The sequence below is a fragment of the Balaenoptera borealis genome, assembly GCF_965194805.1.
Source record: "Balaenoptera borealis genome assembly, chromosome: 4".
Taxonomy (NCBI): Eukaryota; Metazoa; Chordata; class Mammalia; order Artiodactyla; family Balaenopteridae; genus Balaenoptera; species Balaenoptera borealis.
Window position 1 is genome coordinate 14,642,209 of NC_138861.1, and position 22,171 is coordinate 14,664,379.

Sequence of the window (22,171 nt, forward strand, 5' to 3'; positions counted from 1 at the left end):
AAAGGAGGTAATTCTAGGAAGAAAATATTTTTGAAGCAATTCCTCTCTTCTTTTCCTCACCCCTGGGTCCGCGCCCCCAGGCAACTTTATCTAAGGGTTCAGCGCATGATCTAAGGATACGAAATAGTCTTGCTGCTTCAGCAAATGAGGCATTAAGGCTGTTTTGTATTCCTGTGGGTGATCAGTGTTTGTACTGACAGTGCAGCGGTGCCTGCTGCTTGAGATGAGGGTAGGAAGGGCGGTTTGGAAGGGGATTGTGGGGGTGCCCCATAATGAATCTGTTTCATCTTCGAGTGACTCCATTTGCTCTTGTGAAGCTACCAATTCTTTCTCTTGCTTTGTTTCCTTCTCCTTTGAATGCCAAGATGAATTGATCCTGGATTGCTGCTCCAAAAGGCAGACACCACTGAATATGAAGGTGTCACTGGAAAATGAACCATAGCAAATTCTTCATAAGCAAACTTCACAGAGAGTTATCGTTTTTGACATTTAGATATAGACTTATCCCCAGTGAAAGAAGCTTCTTCCTTCAGTCTATGCATGCTTAGAAGAATAAGGAGTAAAAAGTAATTTGATTGGTATCAAATATATTTTATTCCTTGCTATGTTGAGCAATCATATGACATTCCTTCTCTACTTCCATCTACTGGGAAACTTGGAAAAGGAATGATTTGAAATCAAGAACTTTATTTCTGAAAGAGTATGAATGGTCTTAGAGCTAAAGCTTACCGTGCTATCTGGAGGAGAGTTAAAACTGACTTCCATGAAAACTTCCTTGAAATTATTTGTGTCTGGGGAAAAAGAATTATAAACCCTGTAGAATGCATGCTAGAAAAACAATTGCTAAAAATGCACCAAAGGAGTCATTTCAGACTGATTCCTTTTATAAAAATCAGTATATCCCAGGAACTCACTTTCTATATTAGAGCAAGTAATGCTTAGAAAGCAATTTTATATTTTCTGACTTAGTTAAAGAATGTGGGAATTTGATCTATGATGATTATTACAATTTATGTTATTGTTAACACAGAAAAGATATGCCATTTTGTTAAGTTCAAGATTATTAACTTTTTTCTCTTTACAAGTCCTTAAGAAAAATTCCTCAATGGGTACTGTTTTAAAAATGTATAAGACTCTGCAAGTGTAAGACATTTTATTAATCTATATTTTACAAAGGAAACCTATATTTAGAAGTGCATTAAGCAGTCTGACATAAAATTTGGTCTTATAGTTCTAGCTGTAAGCAACTTCTATATGGCATTCATTAACTAACTTTATTAGAGTATTCCCAAAGAGCAGTCATTCCCTGCCACAATGATGCTATATTAGACATTTTATTATTAAATTGATTCTTATTTCTCCAAATGAATATCAATAATGTAAACATTTCAAAAGTTTTAACTCTAGGTGTATCCTACTCAACGTAATTGAACTGTTATAAATAAACTTCTTGTGAATAGATTCTATACACCAAAGATGCCTAGATTTGAAGGAATCCTGTATTCAGTTATTTTATAAAACATATAATTATTTTCCATAGTAATTATTAAATTGAATATTTATCTATTTAGTTTCCCTAAATTTGAATTAATTAGAATATTTAAATCTCATTCACCTACCCATCCATTGCCAAATCCTGTTGACGCTACCTCATATATATTTATCAGATCTATCCAAAAAGTGGAGAGCATCAAATAACAAAAGCCCATGTACTCAGCAGCCTGCTTAAGAAATCAAACATTGTAAATAAAAAGCCTTAACTGTAGTCCTACATGAATCCTATTCTCCTTTCTCTCCCTAGAGGTAACTTCTATGCTGAATTTGGTGCTTTTCATAGCCATGCGTATTTATAAACATGCACTATTTATTAATATATTCATAAACAATATATTGTGCCTTTGCAAATTGGTACCAAACTGTATACACAGTTGTGCAACTTGTAAATTACTCTCAACATGATGTTTTTGAAATATATCCATGTTGATATATAGGTAGATCTAGTCCATTTACGTTAACAGCTCTGTAGTATTCCAATATAGGAGTGCATAAAAATGTGCTTATTATTTTATTGATGGGTGCTTGTATTGCTTCCAACTTTTTGCTATTACCATAATGCTGAAATGAACATTATTGTACATATGTCCTTTGGCAAGAGTATAAGAGTTTATCTGAGAGAATATACTTGAATTGAAAAGTCTGAGTTCATGGCAGGCATATCTTCAACATTTTGGGCAAATAGCTTCCCAAAGCCTATCAAGAGATACTGCCCCAGTGGCTATGGAAGTAAATTGCTCTTTGATATTGTGCACCCAAGCAAGGATTCCAGACACTGAGCATATGGCAATAAACCGAATATATAAAACTTTCTGCTAAGTGGAGCTTGCATTCAAATATGAATATTAAAGAGTTTGGGACTGACATGTACACACTGCTGTATTTAAAATAGATAACCAACAAGGATCTACTGTAGAGCACAGGGAACTCTGCTCAATACTCTGTAATAACCTAAATGGGAAAAGAATTTGAAAAAGAATAGATACATGTATATGTATAACTGAATCACTTTGCTGTACACGTGAAACTAACACAACATTGTTCATCAACTGTACTCTAATATAAAATAAAAATTTTAAAAAACAAATATGGGTATTAAAGAAATAAATAAAATACATAGTATGTCAAATGGGAGAAGTACTGTAGATAAAAATAAAGCAAGAAAGAAGGATAGAGACTGATAGAATGAGAGATGAATCTTTAAATAGATCAGAGAAAACTGTCCTGAGGAAGTGAAAAAAGAACTAAAGGGGGTAAAGAAAAAACCATAAATACTCACTAACATCACTACTATCACACTTTTTAATTTGTGTTAAGTGAAATGGAAGTGAAAAGATTTCTCATTGTGATTTTTAGTTTGGTTTTTTCTTAGATGGAGCATATTTTCATATGTTAGTTTTCAATTTGGATTTTCTCTATCATTAATTGCTTGTTAATTTCCTTACCCAATTTCATACTGGATTACTTGCCTATTTCTTACTAAATAAGAGAATTCTTTTCATATTTTAGAGATACCATTCCTTTGTTGTTGTTGTTGTTGTATGTGTGTGTGTGTTGCAAATATCTTCCACCATTTTGTGGTTTAACTCTTCACTCTTTGAGATTATCTTTTCATGCACAGAAGTTCTAATTTTATTGTCATTTCTTTCATTGAATTTATCAATCTTTTCCTTTATGGTTTCTACTTGTGTCTGAAATCCTACCCTATCTTAAATATTTCTTCCAAATATTCTCATTTCTATTGATCTTTAATCTCTGTAGAATCTATTTTTAAGTATGGTGTGAGATAGTGATCCAATTTAAGTTTTTTTCCATGTGAATAACAAATTATCCTGTCATCATGGTTACTTTTTTAAAGTACGGATTGTATGTCCACTTAAATGTCATTCACAGAATTTCTTGACCATTCCTACTGAGTTATATCCCACTTTTATGTGCAATAACACCCTATAATTCTCCTTCTTAGAACTCAAAGTGATTTTAAATGATTGATTATTCATTTAATTATTTGTTTAATTTCTAGTTTCACCCTGTCCACTCTCCAAAACTATAAACTTCATGAAGATATAAACCATCTCTTACTTAAAACTATAACCTCAGTTCCAACATGGTACCTAGCTCAGAATAAGTGACTATAGGTGTGTTCAATGAACACATAAACAAATTTCATTTCAGTAATCTGTGAGATTAAAGTTGCACTGATTTCTGGCACCTCAAGTTTTTAATAAGACTGAAAATAACCATAAATTTTCCAATATTTATGTGATCCTGAATAAACTGTCTGCCACATGTGGCTAGTGGTGCCCCTATTAGCCAGTGTGGTTCTAGAATTACACTCAAAGTGTGGTCTTGACCAGCAAAACAGGCACCACCTGCGAGCTTGGTAGAGAGACAGAATCTTGGACCTCACCGCAGACCTGCTGAGTTAGAATCTGCATTTTATCAAATCCCCAGGGCTGCATCCCCAGAACACACAATGAAGTTTGAGAAACACTGGTTTTGAAGACTTTCAGGTGGCCAAACCACAAGTCAGGACGGCGTGACTACACACCATCTATGTTTCTTTATGAAACATAAACAATTATCAATATGAACAATTTATTTTGGAGGGGGGCTCCCTCCTTTCTTATTCCATCCATTGGTCCTGTTCTCTTGCAAGTGGCATGGATGAGTGATGAGGTAATCCCTGGTTTGATCCTTAACTGGACCAATTGAGTTCTACCCCATTCAGAGCTTTGTAGTAGGTGCTACAGCGTGAGGGTGAGCACGTGTTCGTTGGCTGTGTGGACTTTGAGAGAGAGTACTATTTGGGTGTCTGTCATCGATTGGTTGTGTCTCCATGTTGGAGAACATGAACCCTCTGGGTATATTTCCCCATCTGCAAGTAGCACAGTGGTACTTGGGATTCCTAGCCAGCCTTGTGGTTTTCTCATGAAATGAGCCATATGTAATCAAATGAACCATATGTAATAGGATTTGCCCTTTCTTCACTTTCAATTAAAAAATTTTTTTTAATGTTGAATAGATAATACAGTCACATGTTGTGACACTCCGAAGATATGAAAGGATATATTGTATAGTGAGAAATAAGACCCAGTCTTCAAAGAGCCATCAATGGTACCAGTTTTCTGGGATTTTTCAAGAGGTAGTTTATGCACACACCAGGAATTGCGTCTGTATGACCTTCCCATCCTCTTTTTTTTATTATTTATTTATTTATTTATTTATTTATTTATTTATTTATTTATGGCTGTGTTGGGTCTTCGTTTCTGTGCGAGGGCTTTCTCTAGTTGTGGCCAGCGGGGGCCACTCTTCATCGCGGTGCGCGGGCCTCTCACTGTCGCGGCCTCTCTTGTTGCGGAGCACAGGCTCCAGACGCGCAGGCTCAGTAGTTGTGGCTCACGGGCCCAGTTGCTCCGCGGCATGTGGGATCTTCCCAGACCAGGGCTCGAACCCGTGTCCCCTGCATTGGCAGGCAGATTCTCAACCACTGCACCACCAGGGAAGCCCCCCCATCCTCTTTTTACTTAACAAAACCACCTTGCGTTTTGCCCTTTCAATTAAAAATGTGCCTCAGACATTGGCCATGTCAATATATAAAGAGTTTCCTCACTTTTTCACAATTACACAATATTCCATTGTATGAATGTACCACAACTTACTCAGCCAGGCTGCTCCCAATTTTTGTTTCTCATTTTTCCCATTTAACCAGTGATTCAGTGAGTATTTTACATGTGTATGAGGATATCTCATATGTAACTTGTTAATTTAAAGGATTTTATTATAAATACTTGACATTATTTTTAAAAAAAGCCCTCAGTATAAATATTTGACTTTTTCTTAAAGGCTGCCATTCATATAACTAGCCCTTTCACCCCAACTTGAAAAGAGATGAGAAATACCATAGGTATGCAAGTCAGTAAGGTATGTAAACGCTGTGACCTGAGCAGCGTGTCCCCTGCCTCCCACCTAACCAATGTATCTACATTTACATAACTGTAAATGCACCTCTTTCATTAATTCAAGAGTTTTTTTGACCCCTTGGTTTCTAGAAATCAGTAGTCAGCCTTCTAATAGAATCAAATGAGTCAAACTTAGGGAAAATTGGGAAAGTTTTTCCAGCTAGATAAGGATTCTCTCATGATTCTGGGGGTATTATTTCTTTAGAGTTGGAATAGAGTATGCATTAATCTTTCCTTTTCAATAAAGAATATAAGTTCATCTCCGAACCGGTTGCTCACCATTCTAGCCTAGAGTACATTAAGGTTTCTGGAATTCTGAGCTGTCAATTTTGGACGTTTTTAATCTTCTCCTAGAGAGTGCTGCTTCTTTTTCATTTCCTGCCTTTTTAAAAATAACTGGTGAGTTGAGGTGGCCTTTGTAACCTTACCAAACTTTAAAATAAAATAAAACCAAACTTTCAGATGTGGAATGTATTTATTTATTAATTCAGTCAGTCAACAAATAGTGAATGAGTGCCTGCTATTTCCCAGTCATTGTTCTAAGCGGTGTGGACAAAATGGTGAAAAAAAGGCGTGCAAAAATCCCTGCATTGATGAGGCTTATATTGTCCCAGAGAGGTACATTATAAAAGAAATAAAATGGCCATGTTTTATAGTGTTAGCTAGTAATAAAAATAAGCAGGGTAATGGGATAGTGACAAGAAGGGTGCTATTTTAGATAGAGCCCCCCATTAGAAAAAGGCATACCTTAGACGAGAGATTCACTCCGTTTTACTATACAAAGCTCAAGAGGAAATCTGGTGAACAGTCCCAATTCACTCAGATCAAAGCTTCCCATTTAAAGCTCTCATTTAACTCACTCCTGTTCTTTCTCTACATTTTTCACACAATTCCATTTTCTCCATGTATCTATTTTAATACTGAATCCTCAATCTATATTGGTATCCATGTACTTTGCCATCTTTTCAACCTTCTTACTTCTTAAATATGTGCTCATTTGCATACAGTACATAATTCTGTATACCTGGAGTTATTTACGTGTGCATATACAAGAGTACAGGAGTAAGTATGTGTACATAAACATGTAGGCAAGAGAAAAAGAACTTTGTGGACACACACACATGCATTCGGGAGAAGCAATAAGGAAATGATGGGGAAAAGAGCTATGCTGAGCTTTGTGGGATATTTCTAAAATAATTATTTAGTAAAATTGAATTATCATTGCAGAGCCAAAACACAATTGAAGCCAGAAGTCAGAAATGTTCCTGTGGGTCAGCTGTGGCTATGCTGTAATCTCTGAAAAAAATCACTCCACATATTCCAGACACATAATTAAATATTTCAGCACCACTGTCAACTGAATGTATTACGCACTTAAACAACACTGGGTAAAAAAAACAATAATTATAATAATAGTATCAGTTTTATGCTGGTCATACTCAATGCAGCTTTTAAATGTTATCTCCTTAAAATAGACAGACACTACTTAAAACATGTATGAATACTTTCACCTTTTAAAACCAAGTACATACTTAAATATTAGTATAGCTTTCCCTCTTTCTCTAATCCTAGACTTTCTACCTTGCCTTATATCTACTGAATTTCTCTTCAATTTCAATATGAATTTAAAATCTGTTATTCAAAAGGAATTTACATATACACAATGGAACTTTATAAATGTATTCAACAAAAAGATTGCAGGATCAATGTAATTTTTTTCCTTTAGATTATGACTAATAAAACCTGGTTCGGGTCAAAATAAAACTGAAGTTCTTTTTATCGATACTTAAGAAGTATGCAGTGAAAATTATTCAGTCTCAACTAGATAAAGGATCCTTTACAAAGTGCTTTATCAACTTCAATAATTAAAAGATTTCCTGCTAACTATTCAGTGAGTCTTCTTTGTAAGCTCTGCTTTGCAGAGTCAGTTCTTCCTACCTCTTCCTTTGAAAAGTCTAATTAAATTGGGAAGCTTTTTTTTCTATTCATTCTGTTTTTGCCATATTGGATACAGATACAAAAATAACTAATTAAATTACAATACTGGTTCTTTTTTCATTCTTATCCTGTTGGGACTTTATGGGAAGGTAAGAGGAGGTATATTTTCCCAGTTTGAGTTTTTTAAGTTGGTCTCTTATTGTCACTTTCAGTGGTAAATATCTTTGGGGTTAATGATGTAATAGGAATGACTTCTTCCCTGATGCCTGTATTGACGCTGTAATAGGTTTTTTAGAATAATTGACTAGTGAAGAATTGAAACTGAATATTCAGAGCCCTTACATTCCCCTTGTGAGCGTTGTTTAAGCACAGTTACACTGTCTTTTTAAAAAATGTATTTGCTGTAGTGTTAAAAGAAATTTGAATGAAAAAAAGTCTACCATTTTCCTACCTTCCTGACACATTTCTTTATTTTTATGTGTCTATTTCTATTTATATTCACAAATATATATACTTAAGAGCAACATAATTATATACTTTATCGGTGTTTTGTCTCCTTATTCCAATTATAAATTTTGGCCAGTAACTATCTCTGAAAAGGTGACTTATGTCTTTTATAGAATCAAGTTCTGGGATAAAGAGTCCCAGTTATTTTGATTGTTAGAATGGAGGTCAGTTTAAGGGTTAAAGCAATTCAATCATAATTCAATGAGAACATTCTGGGCATTGCTACTTGCTATTTTGAGGGAGTTATAATTATAGAGTAAGAGACAGATATATATGCAAGGGACTCTTCAATATAAGAAAGAATATGACGGTTGTTAAAACAGAATACAAAGTATTTCAGAAGCATAGTACTTTGTAGTTGACCCATGTAAAACTTCTGGAAGATTTCAAAATAAAGTACATATAGATGCATGCTTGTATGTGTGCATCTGTATGTATTTCCAGGGGGAAACCTTCATGAATAAAGTTATGGAGACAAAAATGACATTTTCCGTCATGTTTGGATGTGGAGAAGGAAGAGAGACATTCTAGCAGTCTACCAATGGTTCTCTATCAGTTAAAAAACTACTCAAACAGACCTCTGAGAATAGCCATTCTGAATAAAAAGCAATGAAGCAATACTCCATGCTCAAGCAAAGTTCCGGTAATTTAATGGTCAAAAATCTTAAGTTGATGCATTTTAAGGAAAGCCCAGGATATCTCCCTGGATGGTATAGTTTGCTTTAATTTTATTCTGAGTTTCATGAGGGCAGAGACTTTTTCTCTTTTGTTTGTTTATTCTTTCAAAGCACTTAGAACAGTACCTGGTACAGAGTAGGTACTCAATAAATATTGATTAGACATATTTTGAAATTCCACACAGAAATCTTAGTTTCAATCCATGCCTCATAGTCAACCAAGAAAAACTAAGACAACTGGTAAGAGTCATGGACTGAATTTTTAAAAATAGATTTATAGGAGTCAGTGCAGTACAGAGGATAAAACACAAAACTGGAAGTCAGGACACAGGTTCTACCTTTAATAACCAGCTGTAAAACAGTGGTCAAGTCACTTAATCTCTCTAATATCTCCATCTGACTGACATCCTTTCTGGTTCTCAAATTCTATGAATCTATTCTCAGCCCCATGCATAACTCTTAATTAAAAATTCATACACGATTACCCAAGCTTTTCGTGCATCAAATTGACCTTGTGCTAAGGATAAATCATTGCTGATCATGGAAGCTTAAATGAGGAAATATAAAAATTCTTTGAAAGCCTTTGGATGATAATATTTATATAAGGTTGAAGAAAATGTGACAATTCCATTCAGTTATGTAATATTTTTCTTTCCCAGAAGTTTAACCTTGATAATACATTGCAAATATTTTAGATTAACATAAGCACCTAAAAGAGACAAGAATGTTTACGGTTTATTTTCCTCCCTATAGATCTAGCTAAATTCTATTGACATTGGGTTGAACCTACTTAACTCAATCTTCTAAATTTGAATAGAGGAACAGAAGAATTGATGCAAATGTATATGGATTAAGCAAATGCAAGGTTATTTTTCCTAGTCTTGGGTTAGAATAAAACCAAAAGACAATGGTAGAATTTATTTTAATCCAACGGATTTGTTTCCTTAAATGTGAAAGACTGCTGAATTCTCTAAAGCCTAGTCTTTCTATAAATAAAACAAATATTTTTTCCTTGACCGTATCAGATCTATTATGGTATTTTGGATTTTCATTCTCCATTCACAGCAGTAGGGCAATTTTCACTCACAAGGCAGTGTTATTATATATCTTCAGACAGTGAAAAATTATGAAGTATCAGTCAGATGCATAGGTAAATCCATGGTAAATCAGTCTTAAGATTTACCATGAAACTTATAGTTTCACCCCACATTTAACAACACAAGTAATAATAATGATGATGTCATATCCATGCATCACTAGACCTACAAACCAATATTAGCTGGGCCACCCTCCACCTGGCTCTAATAATCTGGATAAGATGCACAGAAGCCGGGTTACTAACCCAGAGACATCGTTCAGTATGCCATGGGCAGTTAGGTCCAGCAGGCAGAAAAATTCATCTATTCCTGAGCATTCCTGCCTAGACTGATTGGCTCCCTGATGTTTGCCATTCACTCTCAGCTGCTCTTTCTCTGCTTCATTCGAAACTGTAGATTTCTCTCCCTGGTCTCAGCTGCTGTCTCTATTCGCCAAACTACATGTTTGACTTCCTACTACCACACGTTATTCTTTGGTGAAGTCTGTTTTACCATGGGATCATTAAAGACCAAATTTCTTAGAAGGAGGTCTACCCTGCTTCTGAGTATAGCATTTGATTTTAAGGATACAAAGGAACAAAGTCCAGTAGTTGGTTTGGAGAGTTAGAACCCAGCAAAAATAACTGCAAGAAGAAGACAAAAGAACACATGAAAGAATTTTCCATTGCAGGCAGTTCATTCCCTAGTAGTAGATCTCTATCTTATCCTAAATAATAGGCAGACTCAGTCAACTTTTGGTGCAGTACTAATGAGGATAGGGAACAATGATTTGTATCAGTCAAGTCTTTACATGGTCCAAAAACCTTATCTTAATCTCATCCCCTGCCAAAATTTTAGACCAAACTTGCTAAAGGACTGTATAATTTGCTCATTTCATTTTACCTCCTTTTATTTCCTCTGCTCATCCTCTGAATAGAATAATAATTAGTGAAATTGCCAGGAAGTAAATACAGAACAAGAGAGGGAAATGGCCACAGACAGTTGCTGGACACTTTCTGTGCATCAGGCGCTGTGCTGAGGACTTAGGGTACGTTGGCATTAGGCATCTGGACTCTTCACAGACTGACCTCATTAAACGGACTGTGCCTGCAGGAGACAAACTGCAAACCCTCTCATGCTTAGTCACCTAAGAATCATCCAAACCTGACCATTCTTTGTTGCTCAAAGTCAAAAGGGCAAAAAAGAGAAAAGTTTAACCACTTCATAATAATCTCTTAAGACACAGAGTTTCGCTTAAACGTAAGTTACCTCAAACATCTCTACAGCTGCCGAGATAAATGATACCTTTGATGGGTTTATAGGCCTCCTCGAGTGCTTTGTGTTTACAGACCATAGCAAGAGCAAAGTCATCGTGTCTTTCCTCCCAGTGAACTGTCTGTGGGATTTACAGGGTGAACACAAGACGTAATGTTTGCATCCTGAGATTTGCCAGTAAAGCAGACTTCAGATCCTTTATTATTCTCCATTTTTAAAAAATTCAGATCATTGCTATTACACTCCATTATTCAATGGAGTCTTACAAGAAACCAAAGACTTTGTTTTCAATGATTGATGACAGTTAAACTTTGTGGAGTCTTAAACTGTATAGTGTATATTTTAGAAGTCTTTCTCAATATGTTTTACAAGTTGTGGTGGTATTTCTGAACCTAACAAAAATGATTCATGTAGCTCTTAAACTTAGCACAGTTAAAGGGACAGATTGTACCAAAAAAATTTATAAGTTAGGTAATGTATGGATTGAAGTATCAATAAAAATTGAAGACATTTTTCATAAACTTAAATTCTCTGCATTGGATGGTTGGAACTTGGTTACTGGGCTATCTGGCAGTAATCACTATGCACTAAAAATTTTTATATTTCAGGAAAGTCTAGGTTAACAATTGCCAAATATTCAGGTATAATAAAGGAGATAGTTTTAGTCCCCAGTTCTGAAGTCAGGATGCATAGTTTCAAATTCCAACTCCACTGCTGGTGAGCTGTTGATCTTACCAAGTCTTTGATGCTTCAATTCCTTCCTCTGTAAAATGGGGTAATAGTGGTATCTACTCTGCATGGTTGCTCTGAGTAAATTCAGTAGTTTGGCTAGTCAATCAATGTAACAACAGCAAATGTTTAATACCTGCCTTCTATGTGTCAAGCACTCTCTGAAATACCAAGGATTCCTAGTTGAACAAGACACAAAACTTGTCTCTAGCAATCATAGACTATAGAATCTTCTCAACTTTTTAAATAAATTTATTTATTTATTTGTTTTTATTTTTGGCTGTGTTGGGTCTTCATTGCTGTATGCAGGCTTTCTCTAGCTGCAGAGAGCGGGGGCTACTCTTCATTGCGGTGCACGGGCTTCTCATTGTCGTGGCTTCTCTTGTTGCAGAGCTTGGGCTCTAGGCATGCGGGCTTCAATAGTTGTGGCACGCAGGCTCAGTAGTTGTGGCTCGCGGGCTCTAGAGCTCAGGCTCAGTAGTTGTGGCACATGGAATTAGTTGTTCCGCGGCATGTGGGATCTTCCCGGGCCAGGGATTGAACCCGTGTCCCCTGCAATGGCAGCCGGATTCTTAACCACTGCGCCACCAGGGAAGCCCTCAATTTTTATTATACCAACTAAAATAAAAGACTGGCAACCAATTAAAGGCAGATCACCCTCTTCACAATGTCTGTGATTTGATTTATGTCTTTGAAGGGAGAATCCATTTTAAAGAACTTAGTACCACCACTTCCAAGACTCTCTGTCAACAGATAAACCGTCCCTCCACTAGAATTAGTCTCCTTGCTAATGGCAGTTTCAAGCAGTAAAAAAAAAAAAAAAGAAAGAAAATTACTGTTGAAATGTGAATAATGAAGACATGGTATATATTTAAAAGAACCAAAATGGGTCCCACAGAAGTTTGGCTATCATCCAAACTCACTTTGTTTTCAAACTTCTGTAATATTCATAAAGGAGAGATATCCCTGGCTTTAACACACCCCCCATGCTATTTGCAAGAAGCCATGTTCGCCGGGTAAAATGTTCAAGCAGATGCTGGACAGCAGTCTTCCGGAGGCAAAGTAAAGACCATCTCTGCCATGGGAAGGAATGCTAGACGGGGTAGCCAACCTCCCTTACAGAACTAAGATCATGATTTGATGGCCTATAATTTTCATATTGGGTGGTAGGTTTATAGGTGGCTACACATTATGCTTTTTAACTTAAATATATGTAACACATATTCTTTTGTAGGTATCAGATGTTTTATAATAAAAAATTATTTTTTGAAAAGATTTATATACCTAACTCATGGAATATATATTAGGAAGCCATCAAAATAACCCAAAGTTGTCTGTCATTTCTCTGTTCTACAGCCCATACTGGGTTGTCTCTTGATCCTTTAATCAAAGCCTTGTAATTACCAGGAAAGAGACTGTGTGGATAAAGGAAAGAAAAAGCTGAGAGAGGAGCCAGTGTGGAGATAAGAGGGATGAGAGCTGTTGTTGGTCTAGTTCTCCAGTGGGGGAGGAAGAAGTCATCACTGCAGATGTTCTAGGGTCCCCATAAGAATGTCTGAGAGCTAAAGCAGAGGGCATTTAGGCAGCAACAGGTTTAAAGATCCACTGAATGAAATATCAGAATCTGTTGGTAGATTTTAATCTATGGGCTAGAGATCCAGGATGGGACAAGACTGAAAACCTATAGGTTCAGAAATGCAGAAGACCTCTGGATTCCCAGGTATTGCCGGAATCACACCATCTTTGTTTTCCAACCATGTTATCTTTCCTTTTCTGTACCATTTCTGCTGCCTGGGACACTCTTTCCTCCTCCCCTGCCCTTTCTTGTTAACACTTACTAATATCATTTCCTAATACATTTCCTCAGAGAAGCATTTTCCAAGGCACCAAGCCGAGCTAGGGGTTTCTTTTGAATGTGCTCTATAGCACTCTGCACTTTGATTCCTGGTACTCAACCCACGTATAAGTAAATGTTCATGTTTAACATCTGTCTCTAAAATTGTGTGTGTGCAAGTGACAGGACAGCAGAGACTGTACTTTCCTATTCACCCCTTGGACCTCTAAGGCCTAATACAGAGCCTGGCAGATAAGAAGTACTCAAGAAATGTGTATTAAATTTATGAATGATGAATGAGTGACTGAATGAATAGATGAATGAGTTATCTCTGGGACACCCAAGCAGATATATCTCAGAAAGGGTCAGAATTATCATTTTGAGCTCAGAAGAGAGATTAGAGCTGGCAATAAAGATTGAAGAGTCACCAGCTTCGAAGAGGTGATGAAATTCATAGGGGAGAATAAATATAAATCTCCTAGGAAGAGTGAAAGTGCACAAGACTGAAGACAGACAAGGAATGTGGACCCCATGAAAGTAATTCAGAAACTTGCTCAGAAAGTCTGGTGCAGTCTGGAGAGTGGTTAAGAGCTCAGATTGCTTTACTCAAACAGACTGACTTTTAATCCTAGCTCCAATCCTTACTTTGTGAACCAAGTAAGTGTCAGGAGCTCAGTGTCAAAATAGCTGGTTGAAGCAACAAGCCAAAAATGAGAGTAACAAGTAGCCAAGCCTTTAACATCACTTACTGCAGTAGTATAAGCAAGAAGCCAAACGGAAGAAAGTATGGTCCTTCCTCCCCTCCCCGCCCCTCTCCCAGTGCCCCCTTCCATTTTCCGACAGGGAAGGGTTCCCTAGTCATGGATCGGATAGATCAGCACAGATGTTGGGTCATTTTACTGCTGAAGCGTCCCCAAATAAAAGGCTTCCACAGTTTTATGGACCTGAGAGCTGGGGAGAGGGTGAGGGGAAAGGGCGAGGAGTGGAAAAGCACTGAGTAGTGAGTCAGAGTGGGGGACAGTGTCTTCAGGGCGCCCCCTCCTTCCCCCAAAAGGAGGTTTCAGCAGAGAAGCTGGAGGGAGGTCTCCACTGAAGGTCAGAATAAGGGTACTGGGCTACGACGGCAGAGATGCAGAAGAGCATGGCCAGCCAGAAAGGCCTCAGCCCTTGACTGCACGCCTCTCAGAGACTGCAGTATATTGGCTGTGTACCAGGTCTGGTGTAGAGAGGGCGGCTTTCCTCTGTGAAGCCTGCGAGGTGAAGCCTTCGTAACTGCCTACGGTTGGTCCCAAAAAATGACTCATTGGTGTGTGGCCAGGAGCGAAACTCCTCAGTAAGTTTCTTGAGCTCTACGTCTCAGTTTCCTGACCTACACCTGCCTCGTGGATTGTTGTAAAAACTTAGCTGTATGCCTGACCTCTATGCGGCGCTCCATAGATGAGAACAACACAGGAGCAAGTTAGATGAGAGGGACTTCAGTGGGGCTAAGAGAGAAGCGGCCAAGAAGGTCACGACTGAAAATTATCTGCTCAGTCATCAACAGAGTCATTAGTGCCCTCAGCAGAGTAATTTCCATGCAGTAAAGATGATGAATGTCAGAGTGCCAAAAGTGATCTGCAAATAGGAGGGAAGGGAGAAGAGATAGCAAGGACCACTCACAGACTCAGAGAATGAACGTATGGTTACTGGGGGGAAGGGTGGAGGGAAGGGATAGTTAAGGAGTTTGGGATTGACATGTACACACTGCTATATTTAAAATGGATAACCAACAAGGACCTACTGTAGAGCACAGGGAACTCTGCTCAATACCCTGTAGCAACCTAAATGGGAAAAGAATTTGCAAAAGAATAGATACATGTATATGTATAACTGAATCACTTTGCTGTACACCTGAAACTAACACAACATTGTAAATCAGCTATAAGACAATATAAAATAAAAAGTTTAAAAAAAGAGAGAGAGAGATGGCAAGTATCAACTAGTCTGAGGAGATATTGGTAACAGTGAGTGCCTGTTTGCTGCTGATGAAGATATACAAGGCAGGGCAGGGCAGAGAAGATGCCCCAGGACTGCGCATGAGGCCCTCTGAGGGGAGCCCTGGGCGATGGCAGCTTCTAGTCGTGCAGGGACACAGCATGGACGTAAGCGCTGAGCCCGCGGTTCGCAGCCTCCTTCCCGAAGTTCAGGCTTCCTCTCAGGATCCCCCCACTGATCCCTTATTCCACCGAAATAACCGTACACTTTCCACCGCTGCCAGCCCTCTTTCTAAGCATCTGCCAACTTTTATCCCCCAAAGCCTGAGCGGTGAGAGTCCTTATTCCCATTGGCTCACTGACTCTACAACAAGCCTCGCCTCTGCTCAGCAGACGGAGAAACGTCGCAGGTTCATGTTCACGTCAGAATCCAGCAGGGCATGATCTCTTCTCTCCTCCCGCCCTAACGGCAAATAAATGCTACGTAATTTATTACATATTTGTACTTTTTTGAGACTAGAGGCAAACCGTGGTTCATCTCTAAACACTGACCCATCAAGAGAAATCAGCTATTATTCTAAAGAGGCAAAAAAACATCCAATTCCTACTTTGGTACTAAGGCTAAAGAAGAATGCTAACATGCACATTGCAGACTTTCCATGGAGGATGTGAATCTATAGCCTAGTGAGGCCCAGGTAATGGGAGTTACTATACTTTTTATGTGAGAATAATATTTCCAGGGCTTTCAGGTACGTTTAGTACAAAGGCTTTTCCTTATACTAAAATACGGAGAGACACATGAAGTTCAGTAACTCTTAAAGTTGTGGCTTCAATCATCCAGATTTTTGCATGAGAGAGGATGCAGAAGAAAGCAGCAGAACTGCTGTAAACTATTATGTGAAATAATTTAATCACATTCAACTCAGTAGGTTTACGCCTGCTGCCATTCCTTTGCTGATCCTTAAGTAGACTATCATTTTCTGCCTCTGCTGTTTACAGGAATACATTTTATTTCAAAAGCAAGATTTTTCTTGGCACTCAACTCACCCATGACTTTATCGTTGAATATTTTTTAATGTTATAACTCAACCCTTTGTGTGGCTAAAATGGCCAAGCCTCTTTTATGTTGTTGTTCTTATTTTTCCCCCGTCAAGCATTCTGACTGCTGCTGTCAAAATCTCATAATAAATGAAGATTTCTCCCACCGTGGACCTCTTATAACCATGGCAACTCCATCAGCAGCTAACGGCCACGTTGCAAAAATGCTTTTGAAAAGGACAGCTTCTCACACTGCTGTAGTACAAATGTCCTTTTCTTACCTTTTCTCCATAAGGATGCTAAGAAAACACATCCCAAGTAAACATTTGCTTTCTCATGCACATGTGGGGCTACTTTGAAAAAAAAATCAAGAAAGTAGAAGGAGAACTACAAATAAAAGAGGAAGATGTCTTGGAAAGTATAGCACTAAAGGGGGGAAAGATGCTGATGGCTTGGCAGCATTAACAACATATTTTTACTATTTTTACAGCTGAAATCAATGTGGTTATTCCTAAGAATTTGAGAATCTTTATTGCTGTTATTCCACTGCACCATCAACCAGGGAGGATTTCTAGAATGCTTGTTTTAGATTTCATTTGTCTCTCTGAACAATTGGTCACTTTTAGGTAATGCAACCATGTGCATCTATGTACAGATACTGCTATATCTTGTTTCCATAAGATGGACACTTTTAGGCTCTTCTTTATGCCCTGAAAGGACCCCAGAGCAGAATCCGCATGTGGGTCCTTCAGTTTGCCTTGCAAGTGTTCCCATCGTGCCCAAACAACAGGAATCCCTGCCCAAGCCCCGCTCTCAGACACTCCAAGATGCTCTGGCTTTCTTGTTTATAAGGTAGTCCCAAAACAGTCTATTAGAGAAATTTTCCCTAGATACCTGCTTCTGAAGCAGCCTGCTTATAAAATAAAGGAGGATATTTTCCACTTTAATTTCCCATTATGGAAATATAGACATTTAAATAGATCTCTCTATCTCTACCTACCTACCAACCTACCTATCTATCTACCTACTTAATGTATATCCATGGAAAGGGACTTCCCCAAATCTCAAAGAATTCAGAGATTGAGGTTGTTTTTCTTTTCAATTTTCCTTCAACTATCAATAATGATCAATGAATATCCACAGATTAGAACTCAGCATCAGGTTTCCAAATATGGCAGGATTTGTCAGTGCCATCTACATGGATATCTGGTGCCTTTCATCACTGTAAATAATCATCTCCCTCTGAGGTTTTCAGAATTAAATGGTCTCTGTAGGGCTGACATAGGAACAAGGATGTCCCAGGCCACAGAGCAAGCAGCAAAGCTAATTTTCATTAACCATTACTACCATTTGAATTTTACTTTACCCAAAACAATTTCTTAACTCTTCCGAAAGATTTTCTCTCTATGTAAAAGTCTTTTAATCATGTGAATAGGCTTAAGAGTTAAGACCTCCTTAGATTTGCGTCAGAGCTCTGATTCTTTCTGCTGGGAAACTGTGGGCAAGTTATTCAAGCTAGCTTAATCTCAAGGCATTAATTTGTAAAAACCAGACTGATAATAGTTCTCCCTCAGAGGATAGCTGGGAAGAATAATTGACTTAACACATATGAGAGCACCCAGCTTTGTAACTGAAAGAAACTAAATTCTTCATGAATCATTTTTCCCCTTTCTTTTCCATCATTCCTGACTCTCACTCTCTCCTGTTTCTTAGAAGAACTAGTTATAAGACTAGGCTCATATTCCTGATTTGCTCATCTGTTTTATAAGCCCCTTTCATAAGTATGTAAAATGATTTGCTTTCTGCTAAGGTAAGACACGTTGAACTGTAGACAGTGCAAGATTGTCAGTGGTGAGTTTTTGGTTTTCCTTAATCAAACAAAACGCTATAAAATTTGATAATATACATAAGATCACTACCATAAAAATCTCACAGCCTTTCTCAAATAAAATTAAATTTGAAGTCACAAAACATCGTTTCCTTTTTGAACTGGTTCACCAAGTTTCCATAATGGAATGAACTTGGAGAATCCCATCAGTGACAGCCCAGACAACAATCTGTGGTCTGATCTTATTTACCTTGGTGGTGGGAGTATATCAGGCTAGTAAGAAAACAAATTGTAACAAATAAAGATGTCAGGATGCTCTATAGGAGAAGTTTCTTTTACATCTTTTTTAAAGGCAAACTTCGGAGAAAGTTCAACAGAAAACATTGCAAACCATTAATTTTTGCCCTGACAAAGAAACTTTCGTCCTTTGGAAGGTAGCAGAATAAATGTGAAGGTTTTAATAAAATATTTTATGTGGCTACAAAAGCAACACTAAACATAAATAAATAAGTCTTTGCCACCAACTCATTTTAAAGCGTTGTCATCCAAGTACAATGATGCCGCAGTATGCAGGTATGTGTATAACTTTCGGAAATACCAGTAAAGTCTGAGTTCATGAAATACTCCTGCCCGTCATCCTGAGACTAAGATGCATTATCAAATTGCAAGCAGGTGTTGTCAAATCAGAATCCAGGGCTGCTGGCTCAGTGAGAGGCAAAGCCTGAATGATGAGTTTGGAAGGAAAAAAATAAAAGAAGACCAAAGGAAAAAGAATGTTCTCTCACTAAGCAAATCAAATCAGTGTACAAAGCCACCATTTCTCTAAATAGTCATTTGACTGCACAAAGGAATCACTTGTGTTCATCCAATGTTTCCTGATAGCCTCGGACCTTAGTTAATCAAATAGAATTTTTGCCTTTCTGTCATTACCTCCATCTCCAATACTTAAGACAACCTGAAGAAAGTGATATGTATACAACCAACCATTTACTTTCCACATGTAACTTTTTTTCATTCAGTGGCCAAATCTTCTGTTGGAAGAAGAAATAAAATTACCAACAATTTATTTAAGTCCTTTTATTTCCTAGATATGGAGTCCTACATAGGACTAGATAGAAAACCTAATATTGCTTCTGTGGGAAATGTACTTTTTCCTGCATTAATCAATGTAACCCGGGTTTTGTATAAAAACAATGAAAATATTCCCATCTCAGATTATGATTTAAAATATAAAAGGCATAAATGATAAGTTCTCTTAGAGAACATAAGCGCATTTTCTTCAGAGCAATGTTGACACTGCCTGATCAATAGAATAATGTTTTCTTCTATATTACAGTAATTCATTTGGTAAAAACAAGGTCAGGATGGGCCAACCCACTTGACGACTATAGTGAAAACCTAAAATTTGTTACTGTGTTCTCAGCTAAGTATTGAGGAACAGTAAATGTTTCCTTTTCTGTCTTTTTTGTTGTTGTTCATGATGACATCCACTGACATATCCCTCACATTCTGTGCACTATGCTTGGAGAGTACCAACTCCACAGAGAATGGGAAAAAGAAAGAGTAGAAAAATCATCTTGCAATTTAGAATAATCTGAGAGCTGAGATCATATTTCTGTTTAAAAAAAAAAAAAGATGAAAGGCATTGGTTGTCCAAGGAAAAATTCTACGTTTGTTAAACACAATTAGGGGGTACTTCCAAAAATTACCTTTCTAAGAGACTCCTGAGCGTTCCTGTTTTGGCCAATGTTACACATGACAATGATTAGCTCATAGTAGATACTCGATAAATAATGCATGAGTCAGTGAGCATTACCTAATAGAATGTAGTTCATTCTTCAAGACCTAATACAGCACTTACCTTGATGATAGGCATTGCCCTAAGCACCCTATAAATGTCATAAATGTTAACTCATATACTCCTTGTAACAATCCCAGGGGATGTGTTCTATCATGGTCTTCATCTTACAAGTGAGGAAAACAGAGCAAAGAGAAGCTGTTTGTCCAAAGCCACACAGCTGATGATAGCTGATGATACTCCAAAGCCAGACTTTTGAATTCTGGTTCCTGAGTCAGTGCCTTAATCCTCATTCACCATGCGGCCTCCATGTGATGTTTTGCAGGAGTTAGCCCCGCTCAAACTGCAGTTTGATTCACCTATATTAGGCTCCTGAAAGTTATCTTGGTAGTCATTCAGAATTTGAGGTAGTCTAATGGGGCTTCTAAAATAACCATGGATTTCTATCTTCCCTTTCATGGGATCCTCTCTGCCAGTGGAAAGGATATTGGATTTTTTTTAGTAGTTTAGGATACTTATATTAAGTCTAAGAGAAATAAGAGCCTGAAGGGAATAGCCCTAATTTTTAGATTGTGTTTATGGTAAACCTATAGGCTGGGTCCTTATTATTGCCCAGATTTGCTCAAAAATAAAAATATATATATATATATTTTTTAAATATATATGTGTGTGTGTATATATATATATATATATAAGCCCAAAAACTGAGACTGTGGATGAACTTTGATTTCAGGAACTTAGAAGGGCCGCCAGATCATCATTGAGGTAATAGATTGAGCTTTGGAGTCAGACAAATTTGGGGTTGTATCCCTGCCCTGCCATTTACCATCTTGTGTGGCTTTAGGCACGTTCTTAATTTCTCAGCACCTAATGATCCTTAGCTGTAAAATGGAGATGATAGTGTAATTTCTTAGGGTTATTTGAAGAATTTTATACATGGGTTCATAGTAAAAGCTCAAAAAATGTTATTTCCTTTCCCTTTATAGTGATGCTCTTATGACTATAATTATCTTTCCAAGTAAAATAAGGGCTTCATGACAAGTTATCTCTGTCTGCAAATTTCCGCAAAGAATTTTTTTAAGATACCAAAGATTTTGCAAGAAGTGACTTTCAATAACCTTCGATATATATGCTCTCTCTGTAAGTATAGATCTGTATACAGATATAAAGGACGGAATGGATTGCCATGATTCTACCTTCTACATCTTAAATCTCCACCACTAGATTTGAATCAAACAAAAATACAAATGGTATTATCACCAGAAAGTCACATTTAGAATGTTTGAATTTCCATTAGCATGTTGAACATTAGTAAAGCATTCAGGTTATTTAGTTTAGGTAATAGTAAATTTCACCCTGCAAAGGCACTTTTATTAGTGTTTCCCCCCAATGGCCATTGTTTTGAAAGATTTTTCTCTCTCTAGAAAACTGAATTTTTCAGTAATAGTTTAGTTTTCATTTTTATTCATTGAAATCATATATGCCTATATAGTCAGGTTTCTTCTCAGCATAAAACCATAATGTTCCCACACTAAGTTGATATAACTCCAACAAGAAGCAAAGAAACTTGATGTATTTGTTCTTCTTTATAGTTTTCTTGAAGGTTAATTGTTGTACACTCTATTAATTTTTATCAATATTCAGTTTATATCCCTGATGAAAGATTATGTGTCCCAGTCCTGTTAAACTCGAGTGTGGCCATATGACTTGCTTTGGCCAAAAACATGAACAATTCCAGGTGTAAGGTTTAAGAGAAGAGCCTTGAGCTGAAACCTGAATAGTTAATAGATATTAGCCAAGCAAAGAGTGAAGAGAACTTATTCTAAACCGATGAAACACCATGTGATGAGCCTTTGGAAAGAGACTGTAAAATTCAAACCTTTATACCAGTGTAATTAGAGAGTTAGAAAGACAGTTGGAGAGTGAGATGGATAAGGCTACAGAGGTAGGAAGGGAGTCAGATCTCCCAAGCTGGTTGGTCA

At 37.3% G+C, this 22,171-nt stretch overlaps 1 protein-coding gene and 1 long non-coding RNA gene across 5 annotated transcripts in view; one reads left to right on the forward strand and one right to left on the reverse strand.

Annotated features, from left to right (window-relative positions):
• Positions 1 to 22,171, forward strand: part of GRID2 (glutamate ionotropic receptor delta type subunit 2) — a 1,417,069-nt gene that overhangs the window by 1,331,102 nt on the left and 63,796 nt on the right. The gene's annotated exons all lie outside the window — the stretch shown is intronic.
• LOC309628630 overlaps positions 4,750 to 22,171 on the reverse strand; it is a 130,296-nt gene continuing 112,874 nt past the window's right edge. The window contains exon 2 of the long non-coding RNA XR_014244600.1: positions 4,750 to 5,094. This is a non-coding gene — a long non-coding RNA (uncharacterized lncRNA). The remainder of the gene's footprint in view (positions 5,095 to 22,171) is intronic.